The sequence below is a fragment of the Sciurus vulgaris genome (genome assembly GCF_902686455.1).
Source record: "Sciurus vulgaris genome assembly, chromosome: 19".
Classification (NCBI taxonomy): domain Eukaryota; kingdom Metazoa; phylum Chordata; class Mammalia; order Rodentia; family Sciuridae; genus Sciurus; species Sciurus vulgaris.
Window position 1 is genome coordinate 2,768,103 of NC_136480.1, and position 8,709 is coordinate 2,776,811.

Here is an 8,709-nt window from a genome sequence, read left to right on the forward strand (position 1 = left end):
CAGTAACGCTACCAAGCACCCTAAGGATGAAACTGTTCCCATTTCACAGACGTGGACACTGAGGTTCAAAGAGTTACCTGACGTAGTGGAACTGGAATTTCTTTCTTTTTTAGAGGGGTAGGGTACCAAGGATGAACTCAGGGGCACTTAACCACTGAGCCCCATCCCCAGCCCTTTTTGTATTTTATTTAGAGACAGGGTCTCGCTGAGTTGCTCAGGGCCTCGCACAGTTGCTGAGGCTGGCCTCCACACTGCGATCCTCCTGCCTCAGCCTCCCACCACACCACTGCACCCGGCATTGGAACGGGAATTTCTCAGGTGTTGATTAGGAGGGCAGAGAGAAGCAAGGTTGGGTGAAGAGAAGTGGCGAGGGAGGGGTCTCGTCTGCGCCCCCCTGCTGCCCGAGAGTCCCCCGGGCTCACATTCAGCTTCCACAGCGGCGGTCAGTGGAGATGCGTTCTCTGCTGCCCCCGTGTGGTCGAAGGGGTTGATGCAGCCTTTCGGAGCTGGGCAGCTGGTTTGAGAAAGGGGTGACACTCCCCGGAATCTGTGTCGATCGCGGGCACCCCGCCTGACCTGCCTGCTCCACCGTGGCAGCCTCGGCAGGGAAAGGACCGTATGGCTCAAGGGGACAGCCAGGGCACAGAGGGCACGGCCCGGCAGCTTTCCAGGAGGAAGGGCAAGGCCTGGCCCTGACTCCCCCAGACAAGCCTTTCTTGTTATGCAACAAGGTTGCAGAGACAGCCGATCACATTTATTGAGCACCTACTGTATGCCACATCCCATCCTGGACATCAGCCTCCATTTTACACAGAGACTGAGGCCGGGGTGTTCTGCAACTTTCCCACACTATCCAGCTGGTGGGTATCAGTGTCCCCAAGGCCATGATCTTGGACTGGCCCAGACCCCAACTCTACAGCTCAACCTGTTGGAACCTCTTGTTTTCCTTCCTTTCCAGAAGCAGAAAAGATGGATCCAACTATCTGCTGGAGGCTTCCGGTTACCTGTGGGGGATTCTCTGCTACAATTCTCAGCTTCCTGATCGTCCGCTCCTCCAATTGCTAAGACTCAGAGGGGAGAAACCCAGGCACAGAGAAGTTAAGGAACTTGCCTAGGGTCACACAGCAGATCAATGGCACAGTCGGGATTTGAACCCTTGTAGTCCGACTCTAGGACCTGGGCTCCTTGTGGATGTTCTAAACTAAAACTCGGAGCTCTTGACTTCTGGCGCTGGGATTTGAAAACAGCGATATGACATCCCTGTGCATGGTGACCCCCTCAATGGGATGTTCTGGGACTCCACCCTCTGCTTTCTGGGAAGGATTTAGGAGTCCAGGGCTTTCTGATCACCTGTGCCCTTGGGCCAAGCGACCTAAGATGGCCCTGAGGTCTGTCTCTCTCTGGGCTGGTGCCAGGGGGAGGCGCACCCGGGAGGAGGGGCACCCAGGGCCGGTTGGCACCTCCTTCCAGTCCAGGCCCCGCTCTCGCGCTTGAAGGTCCAGGGGGACCATCACCCTCTGCAGATCCAGGGTGGACAGGAGCCCCGGCCTGGGCTGAGTCCCTGGACCCGCGCGTGCCCGGCGCCGAGCGCCCCCTGGCGGCCGCGGGCGGCCTTGGCCCTGACCTTGGGCGCGGGCAGGTCCTTCCTGCGCGGAACCGGGACCGCCCGGGGGCCAGCGGGCAGGGCGCGCCCCGGGAAGAGGAAGAGGCGCCCAAGGCCCGGCCCGGCCTGGGCTCAGGGACAGGCGGGCGGAAGGCGACAGCCCGCGGGAGGGACAGGCGCCCGGGCGGGCTGAGCTTTGCCACCTGCTGGTGGACGGACTGACCCCTCCGGACAGATCTGGCGCTCCTGTCCCCGTGGCTCCGGGCCAGGGCAGCAGGCGGAGGGAGAGCGGCCACTGCCGGGCGCGGGTCACGGACACCCTGGCCGTGGCTGCGTCCTGGGGAGGCCGCGCAGGGCGCTCAGCAGCCCCTAAGGGGCTGAGGCCCAGGGGTCGCAGGGGCTTGTCACTCCAGGCTGCGGTGACAGCCCACGTCCTGTCCCCGCGCTCGGCTGTGATCTGAGCTGACACGGCTCTCGGTGCCCGGATGACAGTGTCAGGACGGGGGACAGGAACCTGCTCCTGAAGCCACCCCGGGAGAGCACGCGCCTGGGTCCTGCCCCTGCCGCCCCGCACCTGGGTAAAGCGCCCTGTCCCCCTGTCCCTTCCAAGCCGGTGAGCTGCAAGTGGCGGTGGGGCGGGAAGGGTAGGGGCAGAATGAGGTCCCCAAGTCGTGGTCACCGGCCCTGGACAGCTAGGAACTTCAGGCAGCGCCCCAAAACCAGGAGTGGGGAGCGGGGGGAGGGGCGGAAGGTGGTCCCTGGATCCAACAAAGGGCGGTGGATGCCGCCCCGCGGGAGCGCGCTGTTTCCATGGCAACCCCTCTTCCAGGACAAAGGCTCAACATTCCCCGCAGGATGTGAGCAAGAGCGGGCTGCGACAGACGGGGAGCCCAGGCCTTGGAGTACAGAAGGGGAAACTGAGGCAGGGGGCAGAGGCAGAAAGTTTCCTCTTCCGCCCCCAGACACCCAGGTTTTCCACCTTGTGGTACCCGTGACGCCGCAGGGTGTTTCCTAGGAAGCCCCAGATCACCAAGGTCCACCTACGGATATAAAATAGTATCAGCCAGTCAGCGTGCTCTTCAGAAAATTGGAATAGGAGCAAGCCTGGTGGCACAGGCCTGTGGCTCTGGAGGCTGAGGCTGGAGGATCGCAAGTTGGAGGCCAGCCTCCTCCACTTAGCAAGGCCCTAAGCAACTCTGCAAGACCCTGTCTCTAAATAAAATATAAAAAGGGCTGCGGATGGGGCTCAGTGGTTAAGCACCCCTGGGTTCAGTCCCTGCAAAAAAAAAAAGAGAGGTGTCCGGGAGAGAGGGAGTCTTTGCAGATATGGTGGTCAGGGAAGAAGTGACAGTGACAAGAACAAGAGAGACAGGGAAGTGATCGGGTTCTGGAGCGCCGTCCGGGGTCCGGCAGGCAGAGCTGATCATGATAGCATATGGGAGTGCTCGGGAGGAGAAGGGAAGAAGCAGCCAGTTCTGGAATGTTCTGGAATATTCTGGGATCCCCCACATTCAGTCTTAGAGGATTTGGATGGGGGGGGTGACAGAGGGGCATCAGGCTTCTGTAGGTCTCTGCCTGGGCACCTGAGTGACCAATGGTGCCATCTCCCCTGCGTCCCAGACAGCTCAAGCCTCCCTCTTTCCGCCACCACCTGAGTCCCTTCCACCGCGACCTCTGGATGAGGCTGGCTTGCAGCCATGAGTGAGATGGTATGTGAGGGACAGTCCAGTAAAGGCCATGCGGACAGGGGAGAGGAGCACCCCAGCAGAAAATGGGGTTCACATGAATTGATGTCCTGTGGACACATACACCCCAAGGGGACCGGAGGGTGGCCACTGAGACCAGCCATTACAGCTGAGGAAGCTGGAGGCCCAGGAAGGAGGACAGACCAGCCCAGGCTGGATTTCCCTCGGGCCCCTGGGTGGCACAGCTTCTCCTCCAGGGCTGGTGGTGGCTTCCTCCTGGGAGTCCCCCAGCAGTGACAGGGTGACATGTTCCTCACAGGCCCAAACTGCAGTAAGGCTGGCGTCTCCAAATGCCTTCTGCTCCTACGCCGCCCCCAGCCCCGGGGCCAGCTCAGGGCCAGCTCGTGTCCCGTCTCCGCTGGCTTCTGCAGAACGGCTGGGCCAGCTGGAGGGCACTAGCCTGTGACCTGGTCTCAGGGTTGGAGCACTAAGGCATCAATTCTGACCCAGCTGACAGCGTCCGGGTGTGGTTCCCGGTGTGGTTCACCGGGTCGGAGTCCTTGGAAAGGGCAGAAGGGTGGACCCCAGCCGGGCCGGACCTGCCTTGAGCTTCCGACCTGATCAATGGACAGAACAGAGGATGCGGCCTGGCCCTGTGTGACCTTTAGGGACAAACGACAGGGTCCACGTGACAGCAAAGCACCCTCAAGGAGCACTCAGGAGAAACCTGGAGCAGACGTCACAGGCAGACCCCCTGGAAGGACCCATAACCCCCACTTTGCCACCACTGCCACCCAGCCCCACCTGGTCCTGGGTGACAAACTGCTTATCGCCTGAAGACCCAGCTGCCAGAGACCCAGCCGATCTCTGATGCAGCCCGTGCCTGGGTGGCTATTGGCGCCTACTGTATGCTGTGTGTTGACCCTGCAGTTGAGGAAGCTGAGACACCCCAGCCTCTCCGGGCCTCGGTTTCTGCATCTGTGAAATGGGGGTGATCACACGAGGAAGGCAAGAGGGCCACGCGATCGGCTGGCCAGGCATCATGTCCAAGGTCGCAGGGAAGACAGGTCCCAGACCACTAGCCGTCCCTAGGTACGCCGCGGGAAGGTCTCCCCTGGGGACAAGAATGACCAGGCTGAAGGTGGACTCGCAGTCCAGGCGTGTCTGCTAGGTCCCTCCCGCCACCGCCTATGCCATCTGCCAGCTTCCCCACCCTCGTGTCCTCGGGTCCCCTGGCCCATCACGATGCAAACAGACAGGCCACCCACCCTGTCCTTGGATGACCCCGTTTACGCTGCTGTCCCAGCCTAATTATGATTTTGTCACGCAGGTGTCGAGCTCTGCACGTCACGTGGTCAGCAGGCCCACCGGACACCTGCTCGGTCCCCTCTCCTTTGCAGAGGTGTGCACCCCGGTGCCGGAGGCCCCCTGGACAATCTGGGCGCATCTGGACCTTCTTGGACACCAGTTAGATGTTCATGAGTTATCAAAGGACTAGAAGGGGCCGGCGACAGGGCTTTTGACACACTCAGTGACACGGCCTAGCAGCGGGTCTGACGCCTGATGTCCCAAATCCGGACCCCGCTCCAGCCCCGCCCTGGCCAGCACAGCATCCCCGCCGGTCTGCGCCTGCGCGGCTCCCGGCAATCCCGCTCGCTGCCGCCAGGGGTCGCTGCGCCCACGCCGTGGCGGGGACCAGCCTCTGCCAGGCCGGAGCCTCGGATTCGCGCCTCTACCAGCTGGATGGTTAAGGCTGTGGGGTGCAGCACGGATCACCCCGACTCTGCACCTCGGGGCTGCTATTGCTCTCCCCAAACCTCCACAGCTCACAGCTCAGCACGGTCCCCACCCACTTCTTCACCTGGGTAATTAATCCGTGTCACCCTGAGAGCCCACCAAGGGGCCTCTCCAAAAAGCTGTGGGCTCTCGCCAGTGGCATAGCCCCCCTGAGGTTCCACAGTCCCCAAGCTTCCTCTTCATAGCAGTGACTGTCCACAGGGGGTACCCTGCCTGTGTCAGACCCCCATCCACCCTGGTCTATGAACCAGGGCAATGAAGAATTTTGGGGTGGGGGTTGCTGCTGGGTAGCCCTTGGTGACACCAAATCACTGGGCGGTGCCCCTGTCCACTGCTCCACTATGAAAGTGCCCAGCCATCAGCGGTAGCTCCATGCAGGACAGGACAGGCCGGGCCAGCTGAACGTCCGTTAGCCAGGAAGATTCTTCTGGGTGGAAATCCCTCGGACCCAGGGATGGAGCAGAGGCGTGGACCCAGGGAGCCTCTGCGGTCTTGGACACTCCAAATAAATCTGTTCTCTGAAAAGTCTTTTTCCTGGGGCTCAAGGAAGGTGGTCACTCCCCCAAAGACAGGACCCCACCCCTCACTCGGCTCCCAGTGCCCACCTCACTGGGTCCCCTTAGACCTCGGGCTTCTTTTCCTGCTAGACGCTTCCTCCACCCACCCTCTCCACTCCTGTCCAGGCACCTGTCCCAATGCAACCCTCTCCGTGAGTCCCTGGCCGCGCCGCCCGGCTGGGGCTGGGGCCACAAGGGGGCGCCATTGCCCCACAGATGTGCGCAAGCTCGGGGCCGCTGGAACAAGAGGGGCTGCAAACCCAGAGACAGCCTGTCGCTCAAAATCATGGCCTGTGGTCGGGGTGGAAGTTCAGGGCCCACCCGAGCTCGGATGCTCCCTTCTAGGGGCGCCTGCCTGCCTCCCGCGACGGGGTTCCCCTCTCGGCCTCCCGCCGGGCTGCCTGTTCCATCTCAGGACTTTGCAACGAACCATCTGAGGCCACTTTGCAGAAGCCACACATCTTAAGGGACCACGGAATCCCTTCAGAGAACAGCTTTCGCTGGAAAAAAGCACGAGAAAGAGAAGGCGCGGGATTTCCAGAAAAAGACGAACGTCTCACAGTCTATGTGAGATCTCTCAGTCTTTCCATGTTGCCTCAAAGACTTTCTAAGCCCCGCGCCGGGGCGCACGCCTGTGATCCCAGTGGCTTGGGAGGCTGAGGCGGGAGGATCGCAGGTTGGAGGCCAGCCTCAGCAACTCGGGGAGGCCCTAAGCAACTGAGTGAGACCCTGTCTCAAAATTTAAAATTAATAATAAAATAAAAAGGGCTTGGAATGTAGCTCAGAAAACTTAAAACAGCTGTGGATGTAGCTCAGTAGTAAAGTGGTAAAGGGTTCAATCCCCAATTTTAAAGAACTTATCTTTTTAAGGAAAAATTGTTTTTCTTTAAAAAAAAAATTCTTGTCTCGTTTTTTGTTTGTTTTCTTTTGATGGCGCTAGGGATGGAACCTGGGACCCTGCTCATGCTAGGCAAGCACTCTGCCACCAAGCTCACCCCCAGCCTGGGCTTATTTCTTCTGCCCAGGCTTCTGGGACAGAAAAATAACATTAGGTAAAAACTAAGGAAAAGTAAGTGAACCGTGAACTTTAGTTCATCCTAGTGTATCGACACTGTCAGTTTTCACTGTGACAAATACGTAGGATGATGTAAAATGTTAGAGAGAGAGGAAACTAGTGGGGTGCCATCTCCGCATCTTCTCTCCACATAGAAATCCATCCTAAAATTGCAAGATTCTAGGTGCATGTAGGAATGCACCACGTGGCTTCCAACTGCGTGTGGACCTGCGATGCAGCAAATCAAATAAATCAATAGAAAGAAGAGCGAGAGAGGAGCAGAAGGGGCCAGGGGAAGGAGGAAGGGAGGGTGGATAGTTGTGCTGGGAATTCAAATGGAGACAACTATGTTATGCACATTTATGACTGCATCAAAGTGAACCTCGCTTACAGAAAATGCCCTGAAATTTTAAAAATAATACAGAAATAATAACAAAATAATAAATTTTAAAAAGAGAACTGAGTCTTTTAAAAACAAAACTGAGTCTTTTTTTTTTTTTTTTATGGTACTAGGGATTGAACCCAGGGACACTCAACCACGGAGCCACATCCCCAGCCCTTTTTCTATTTTATTTAGAGACAGGGTCTCGCTGAGTTGCTTAGGTGCTCGCTAAGTTGCTGAGGCTGGCCTCCACCTTTTGGTCCTCCTGCCTCAGCCTCCCGAGTCACAGAGATGACAGGTGTGCGCCACCATACCCTCCTCCACATCCAAGAATACTGTATCTCTTATTTAGAAAATGACTCAAAAGCAGCTCTGGAGTCTGGGGTTTACAGCGAAAGCCCCTTCATGTCACCTAGGGGTGGCTCCTGGGATTTGAGACTGGATAACCGCCATTCAAAGGACCATGCCTGGACTCGGATGGAGACAGCCTAGGACTCTTCAGCAGATAATCCTGAAGCCTGAAATCTGCGTCAGAGGCACCGCCAGACAGACACGCTCAAGGGGCAGGGCGGGCGTGGGACAGTTCCAGAATGAGGTGGACAGGGTTGGTGCAGGAATGTGGGCGCAGAGGAGGGCCCGGCTGTCCCCGCACAGGAGGACGTTTCTCCGAGCCGCTCCGGAACTGCCTGAGAGGCTGCCGTGTCCTGTCATTGCGGGGTGGACGCTTGGTGGACGTTTGTTGATTGACAGTCAAAGAGCGGCAGGCTGAGGTGTCAGGACTGGGCCCCGTTGGGACGGGCGGCCACCCTCTGCCTCAAGAAGGCCACATCAGCTCTGCAGGCTGAACGGCCTTGGCCCCTGGGTTTGGGTCTTCAGTGACCCATGGGTGGTGACCGGTGGCCTGTCACAGGGCCAGGCAGGACAGTGGAAGCCTGGCCTGTTCAATGGAGGCCTCCCTGGGCACACGCCTGTCCCTCTGGGAATCCAGGTAAGACGTGGCGACACCCCTTGGGAAACCCTGTTCCAGAATCAGAAAGTGCCTGCGAGCCACGGGGCCACCCGGGGCCTTGAAGTGAGTGGACGCCACAGGGCTGACTCCGCACGGCGAGCCAACCGGAACCGCCCTGCGTGGAGCCGGCAGGATGGACCAAACGTGGAGGCCGTTTGGAGGCTGTTCGGAGGCCGGGAAGGGCCTCCCGGGGGCAGATGCGGATTCGGCTCCGATTTGCTGACCCAGGAACAGAGGCAAATGTCTAAGATATATGACAGCAGGGCAGCCGGGGACAGAGCACCCCCGTGGACGCCAAGTCCCGCCTCTGCAGACCGGGAGCCACACGTTAGAGCGCAGACCCCCGACCATCGGCAGAGGGCGCCCCTGCTTGGAGGAGGCTGGACAGGGCACCGGAACCGGCGGCCAAAAGCTGCTTGTCTAGAATGTGGTATGTGGGGGGCGAGGGGTGAAGAACTGGCTCAGGTGATTTTATCTGGGGGGAGGATTGAACCCAGGGGTGCTTCACCACTGAGCCACCTCCCCAGCCCTTTTTATTTTTTATTTAGAGACAGGGTCTCACTGAGTTGCTGAGGGCCTCGCTAAGTGGCTGAGGCTGGCCTCCACCTTGCGATCCTCCTGC